Source organism: Nilaparvata lugens, chromosome 6, assembly GCF_014356525.2.
Source record: "Nilaparvata lugens isolate BPH chromosome 6, ASM1435652v1, whole genome shotgun sequence".
Classification (NCBI taxonomy): domain Eukaryota; kingdom Metazoa; phylum Arthropoda; class Insecta; order Hemiptera; family Delphacidae; genus Nilaparvata; species Nilaparvata lugens.
In genome coordinates, this window is record NC_052509.1 from 23,647,654 (window position 1) to 23,656,049 (window position 8,396).

Here is an 8,396-nt window from a genome sequence, read left to right on the forward strand (position 1 = left end):
GAGTACATTTAAAATCTGACTGATCAAATGTTTCTGTTCAAAGTGTTAAATATGTGAGTAGATTTCACTATATAAGGCGGGATTCATAACGGCGCGATATTTGCAAAGTATAAATTGCAATGGAGATATTAACAAGATAATATTGGGGTGGGGGTGGGGAACAGTGATTCATCATTTCTGAATAAAATTCTGAACAGGTTTGTGACTTCTTGACTTCAGTCACAAGTCAGCATTCGTTGAATGAGGAGCATGGATTTTATTTGTAAATAATGCTGACAGTTTTGATGGACCTCGAAAAAGTAGTTGCTAGCAATTTATCACTAGGACCGACAGTAAGAAGGTGATTTCTCCTGTTCTGAGAAAATGAAAATTATTCCTGTGTGAATAATTTTTATCACCCCCTTTACGTTCATTTGTGCATGCGTATACTTTAGATCGGGTGATAGGCTCTATGGCTAGTTAGAAATATATTGCTGGGGAAAATCACTCCGGTGTGAACCCCGCTCAACTTTCCACCAACACTAAATAATAATGTGAAGCTTGATTGCTAAGATTTTTTAGTATGATACCATCATTCTGTCCATGGCTTTTCAAGAAACTGAAAAGCTATTATAATTCTACTTGAATATAGAGTTATAACGATAGAGCTAGAGGCCTATGCTAAATAACTATATCCAAAGCTCTCATATTATTTTATTCTACTTGAAAGTTTCTTCCAACAGATGAACAAAATATGCTCTTTTGACAGTAAAAAATGAGAAGTCAAGTTCATTTAGAATAAATGTTTTTATTGAATTTTAGATAATATCAATATTATATCATAGAGAAAGCATGTACGAGTTGGTGGAAATAAGTTAATAGAATAAGAAAAAAATAGAAATTAGATAATATTAATAATAGAAATTAGTTAATATTTATTTCATTCAAGGATATTTTGAATGTACGTTCAATTGGGGATCCTACTCGAATTGAAAAAGCTATTCTTCTGTCGCTTCAAAGCTTTGGTCCACCATTTTAAATGAAAATTCATTTTTTTAAATGGGAAAGTGGCGTCATGTGATGCATGATTTCGATACAAAATTTCAAGAGAAAATGAATGGCGGAAACCGCACATCGATATCTCAAACCGTTTCAAAAATCATACAAAAATGGAATAAATTAATGAGTACGGTACTTCAAATGAGTAAAGAAATTCAAAATTCAAATTTCACTCTTCTGAGTGTTAGTAAAGACTTTGAGTGTTAGTAAAACATCTACTCACATATTTTTTAACAATGAACAGGAAAGTTTGATCTGTCAGATTTTTAATGTGCTTTTTCTTAAAAAAATGAAGCCTATTGTCAAAATATCCTTGGAAAAATCAAGCTGTTTCCATAATTTCCACCGACTCTGTATATACAATATTCTTACTCTATGATTATACCTAGTTCATTTCAATGTATTTATAAGTATTCCACTCCAAGGCATCATTCCTTGATAACGTAGGATCACGATATAAAGAATAGTAAGTTGTTCTTAACCCCGTGGTGGATAATAGGGAAACTTTTAAGGATCCATCAAAAACCAGAATAGATTACTGAAAGTCATTCTGGGGTCTAGATCCGGAACTAGACAACCCCTGTCCAGACTGAGAGACAAATCAGACAACCACTACGTGTTGATAAGCACGTGACATATTACAATAGACCTGAACTCGCTCTTAGATGAACTGAACAAAACATTCATTTTCTAATTCCAATTACAAAAACGTCATTGCAACAAGTAGTGATGGTCAATCCGTTTTCCGTGTTGGCCTTGTCAGCGGAGAGAAAATGCCCCGAGCGATTCATTTTGAAGAGAAATAAACGAAATTCGAAATTAGTTTCGTAGCTAGTCTTCTCTCTTCACTCTAACATAATGCACATTTCTCACAATGATATCCGTAACTGGCGTGAAATTGAGTGTTGAGATAATATGTGAGAAATCATGCTGACAATATTTCTAAAGAGTTGAAAACAGTTTCAAAACGAAGATGATTAATACAATAATATACAGTAAGTAATATGATTCATGAAGCGCGGTAGCTGTTACCAGAATAATACTGAGTACTAAGTGCTTGATATGAGTATTCAGTTGCAATAGCATAGAATTATCTGTGTTCATCATGACGGGACACTTGAAATCATTAAAGTTTTACAAAAATACCACTTCTGTTCCACAAACTCACCTATAGTCATAATGATTCATCTCTGATAAAATACAGGTAACTCTACTCTTGGAGACAAGTCGTATTAGAATTTCGAGTTGAGAATCAGAAGAATGCAGGTCTCGAAATGAAAATTTCTTTAAAATCATGATCTCTAATATTTGGTCCTGATATTACTTCTAGAAGAGTTCAAATCTTCACTTCTAGAAAGAGTTCAGTAGGGACTTTTTGAATTTCAATATTATTCATTTTCACGGAGATAAGAAATAATACTTTTTCTACCTTCCAAACGGTTGTAATACTGGATGGAATCTTAATTCACACTGATCAGAATCTGAGTCTTTAAACTCTTTGAGAGAGTTCTGTTCTCTGCTGTCCGCTCTTCTATGACATGTAATGCAGTTTGCCTATCACAATCATGGAAGGGTACAAGACTCTAAGAGCGAATGATCAAACAAGTAACAATAAAAACTTCCATTAACTATGTATTTATACATTTTTCAGGGGGAAATCGGAAATGGAAACATTGTTGACTATTGTCTCCTCCACTGCCTCAAGTTATATATTTTTCAAGATTATCGCTCATCACTGCTACCTTATCATTGCTGATCTTTGCTCTCAAGTGATTCAATAAATTATGACAATAGCTCAATCGAAAAATCTCACTATAAGTAAATTATTATCAACTTAATATTCATTGTGTTATAGAATGAATAAGGATGCCTCCAGGTCATTATTCATCACATTAGGCTACACACTATTATTAGGCACTACATTATTCATTACATTAGTGGCCAGTTCTACGCGCCGGGTCTACTACTGAATATATATATATATATATATATATATATATTTATTTATTTATTTATTAATATCTTTCTTTGTTTGGACATGATATTAATATATCATGATATTGTAGTTCTTTTAGAATAGTATCTTTCCAATTATTGTATTGTATGTGTGACATTTGCTGTACATTGTGACGGAGGTAATGCTTCTGAAGACCTCAGAAGCGGTTACATTAAAACTTATTCTATTCTATTCTACACGAAGATTTGCAGCCCCTGAATTCTACCACCCTGTGCTATAGCCCATTCAGCCCACAATTATGTAAATATTCAGCCCTGCTCTAACTTAATTTTTTTGAAGCTAGTAATAATGTAAACCAACACTCAAGAGTAGAAACTATTTGAATTTAGTAGAACATTACAATGATGTTGTAAAAGAACAAATTATCCGCAGTAGCGGAAGTCTTCAGGGTAATTTTGAATCCTACTCCTCCTCACCCCTCCTCCTAAATGTTTAAATGTTTAAATGTTTAAATGTTTAAATGTTTAAATGTTCAAATGTTTAAATGTTTAAATGTTAAATGTTTAATGTTTAAATGTTTAATGTTTAAATGTTTAAATGTTTAAATGTTTAAATGTTTAAATGTTTAAATGTTTAAATGTTTAAATGTAAATGTTTAAATGTTTAATGTTTAAATGTTTAAATGTTTAAATGTTTAAATGTTAAATGTTTAAATGTTTAAATGTTTAAATTTTAAATGTTTAAATTTTAAATGTTTAAATGTTTAAATGTTTAAATGTTTAATGTTAAATGTTTAATGTTTAAATGTTAAATGTTTAAATGTTTAAATGTTTAAATGTTTAAATTTTAAATGTTTAAATGTTTAAATGTTTAAATGTTTAAATGTTTAAATGTTTAAATGTTAAATGTTTAAATGTTTAAATGTTTAAATGTTTAAATGTTTAAATGTTTAAATGTTTAAATGTTTAAATGTTTAATGTTTAAATGTTTAAATGTTTAAATGTTTAAATGTTTAAATGTTTAAATGTTTAAATGTTTAAATGTTTAAATGTTCAATGTTTAAATGTTTAAATGTTTAAATGTTTAAATGTTTAAATGTTTAATGTTTAAATGTTTAAATGTTTAAATGTTTAAATGTTTAAATGTTTAAATGTTTAATGTTAAATGTTTAAATGTTTAAATGTTTAAATGTTTTAAATGTTTGAATGTTTAAATGTTTAAATGTTTAATGTTTAAAGTTTAAATGTTTAAATGTTTAAATGTTTAAATGTTTAAATGTTTAAATGTTTAAATGTTTAAATGTTTAAATGTTTGAATGTTTAAATGTTTGATTGTTTAAATGTTCATATGTTGCGTATTTACGGCGAAACGCGGTAATAGATTTTCATGAAATTTAACAGGTATGTTCCTTTTTTAATTGCGCGTCGACGTATGTACAAGGTTTTTGGAATTTTTGCATTTCAAGGATAATATAACAGGAAAAAGGAGCCTCCTTCATACACCAATATTAGAGTAAAAATCTTACTATAAAATCATTCACCATAAATCAGCTGATAAGTGATTACACAGAAGTGTGGAGAAGCCACACATTGCTGTATTTCCATAGGGTCTATAGTTTCAATCTGATACTTGTGGATGAGAATACTGCTTGAGGTCTACTGTTCACAGAACCACTAGTATATACTATATCATTTCAGGTGGATACTAGTTGACCGAGCGAAGTGAGTTCTAAGATTCAAGACGACGGTTTGGCATTTCTCTTATGCCCCGTTTCACCAACCTTGGTCAAGGCATTTGAACATGGTTAAAGTCTATCAGCTGGTCTAATCAGAAATAATTCGTTCCACCAACACCAGTTTAGTTTAACCACGGTCAAATCAATAGTTAAGTTTGACTGCCGCCGAACGGGCGATCAAATTATTTGAACACGGTCAAAAGACTGGTTCGATCAATTTTTTTGCTTATTTGTAGGTTACCTACCATATGTTTTTGACGCAATGAAAAATTTCAAAATTTTAGTGCAATTTAATTTATTTGTAGTAAGTTATTTGTTAGGTTTGTTCTCGGAAAATTTTAATTAGTAAATTATTATAGTATAGAAAATAAAGGAAGATTTTGAAAAAGATTCGCTCTACTCTTTTATTACACAGTAGGCCTATATTATTCAATCCTTAGATCAACCTTGCTGCTCCAATGTATCTCATTACAATTGGAATGTTCATAGAAAATTTTCATAATGATGGTGATTTGTTAATCTCTATGTACAAAAGTATTCTATTCTTATTTGAAATATTATTATAAATCAATGTAGATGTGTGACTATATAAAACGTCTGTGCCAGGGGCGTTTATAAGAAGGGGGCCCAGGGCCCTGCCCCAAAATAATGAATATGAAGAAAAATCAGTACAGTAATTACAGAAAAATGTACAGTAATCTGAATTTTTGATGGCCTGACAGTAAAGTAAAAAGAGCATTCAGCACAATTACCATCTGAATATGAGCAGCGAAACTGATATTAAGTATCATGGGGTGTTACTATATTTACTATATTACAAAATTTGATTTGGATTTTCGTTTAATAATAATTATTAATTCATTAGTATTTGAAAAATTGTAATATTTCAGTAATTTCCATCCATAAAAATCAGATGTAGCCAATAGCAAGCCAGCATACATGTTGGCCAACTTCAGAAAAGTACAGCTACAAGAGTTGACCATGTTCAGATTTGACCGACGGAGTTTTGATCAATCCCGAGGTTGGTGGAACAGTTGTATGTGTTTAACGAGTGATCAAATTTTGACTATGGTCTAATTGACCATGGCTGGGCTATATTTGATCAAGGTTGGTGAAGCCAAGCATATATGTTTAAAAATGTTTGAATGAATACAGTTAATTGAATTCATTGTTCAAATGAATACATACATGAATACAGTTGGCCTATTGCATTTTAGTGCTTTCCCCTGCTTATTTATTATTGATATAGGGCCTACGATAATCTCAACTGAGCTAAATTAAGAGTTAACAGAAGATTACAAATTTGGCCTTCACATGCTACACGAACATTCTATTTGATCTAAAAAGGTTACAGTAGTTTAAAGAGGTTGAGGAGGACACTTCTACGGATTTGGAACTCCTTCCATCAATTTATAAATAATATATTTTATATAGCCAAATAATCTGAACCAGGCCATATGCACGATACATTATGTAGAATGCATTGTTCATGGAAGAATACCGTTGGTTCACATGCTTCACAAGATTCAATTCGACAGAGATTGAAAAGGATTGAGAAGGGAGGGATATCGCTGCTGTAGTGGTGAGATGATGGAAGAGTACCGTCCGCCAATTGGTGAGCCCAAGAGGAAGATCTGCTCTGCTCTGGAGCGAAGGTGGGAGTCGAACCCTGAACGATATTGTTCAGTGTTTGCACTGGATTTGGCTCAGTGTTGTTCGAAAAGTGACTACGGTCTCAACAACTTTCCGTTTCTAAAAACGCGTTGTTCTTGGTGTGTGACTACAGTGATAAATTGCCGGCTATCCTTGTTCACAGGCAAATTCGTTTGCTTTGATTTCATCAACATCCTACATCTATCATCTAATCAAGGAATAAAGGTTTGTTTTTTCAGTGATGAAAATTATGTTGGTGTGTATACCACATGAGATTATTATTATCTGAATAGTGAGAGGGTGGAATCATAAATATGCTCGATACCCAGATTCAAATTTGTTTAAAGATAGTGGAACGGTGAATTCTGTGAATCGGTAAAATTAGATACAATTTATATTAGAATTGAGTTGATAATAGTTTGTTTTGAACTGATGATTATATATTGTGAAATAGAAAAATTATTATATTATTTTAGTAAGTTATTTTATTGGTAACTTTGATCACCGACAATATTATTGTTTGAAGATGAGCATTGAAGGCAGGGTGGAAGATATTTGAGATTGGTTCTCTGGATACATCAACTTTTCCAATGTCAATTCTTTTCAGTAAATTATTCCTGACTTTAAACTAGTGTTGGCTCTCTTCTATCACTTTGGTTTCCTGAATAATAATAATAATATATTGAATTCCAAATTTTGAATCGTTCACAGAAAATTGGAGGAAATATTCTACAGATTCAAAATGGGAAGTGAATTGTTGAATTGCATGGAATGAATTTTGAATGTGATTGTTTGCTGTCATCTTGAGAGTTGATCTCAATCTTTATCGACCTGGAGTCTGGTCAAACGTCAAAGTGCTCTCTGTTTATTGATTGTCGACCTTCAATGTGGTTGGGACACTGTAAAACTATTTGAAACATAATAATCAAAGAAAATAATGGAATTTTTATCACAATCCTTATACAATGTGAATCAATAACAAGTTAGTGAACTCTCATTCATTACTCATGTATTCTCGCTTTCTCGGGAAGAGTTGAACTTATAAGCTGAGAGCTGAGATAGGACAGATTTTTGTATTTACTTGATGTTATGGTGATTATTACAGCTCCCTTCTGGTTATCTTCCCAGATACCAGAGATTCTTACCTGATAACATAGAAGGACTGAATGCTCTTTAGATGAGAAGAATGATTGAATAGCTATTTTAAAAGACTCGTTACTAAAATAATCCTCAAATTTCATTCTCCAACATAAACTACCTATGGGTTAAAAGATTACAGATGGAAATTACTGAGATATTGCAATTATTCAAATGCTAATGAATCAATATATTATTAAACGAAAATCCAAATTGAATTAATCAATTTACAGCATTTAAATTGGAGTTTCATTTAATAATTATTATTGGTTGAAAGATAGTTGATTTTCAAGTATCCTTTAACAACGGAGATTGAGACTATAGCATGTGAGTTATAAGCTTTGTTTAGAAAGCAAGCATTTTGATAAGAACATGTGGAGAATTTTTATAATATGTACTGTAGGCTATAGGTACTGTTCTGAGTGGGCAGAGATTGTAGGCCAGATTGGAGAGAAAATGCCAAAAGAATATGCAACGATGAAAGAGTAGAGTAGAGTACATTGCAGTGTGTTCAATCTCAAAAAATGACCGGTTATTGTGTTTGCCAGAATAGAAGTCGGTTGTCACGTTTCCATTCAACAGAAGCCAAACTATGAACAAGAGTTTAATTCGCAGATGGACAATTCAAAGTACCGACTTCCGGTGAACTGCAACACACATTTCATGGCAAAAGTGACTTGAATACTTTTGTCATAGAAGTATTTCCAAAGAGTAAATTTTGAAATTTTATGTATTAAAATTATTTAAATACTACACTTAGTGTGGAAATATGAAAGAGAATCACTAAAATAAGAATATATTTCTGAAGTGTTGTGTTGGGGATTAGTAGTAGAAATGTGCCTAGTGGAAATTGCCTCTATAATAATTATTGATATT

The 8,396-nt window shown here is 31.4% G+C and overlaps 1 protein-coding gene across 1 annotated transcript in view; it reads left to right on the forward strand.

The window, feature by feature from the left end:
* Window positions 1-6,362: 6,362 nt before the first annotated feature.
* The window catches only part of LOC120351845 (myb-like protein F), a 27,585-nt gene continuing 25,551 nt past the window's right edge, over window positions 6,363-8,396 (forward strand). The window contains exon 1 of the mRNA XM_039430469.1: window positions 6,363-6,608. The gene's annotated coding sequence lies outside the window, so the exon portion shown is untranslated. The remainder of the gene's footprint in view (window positions 6,609-8,396) is intronic.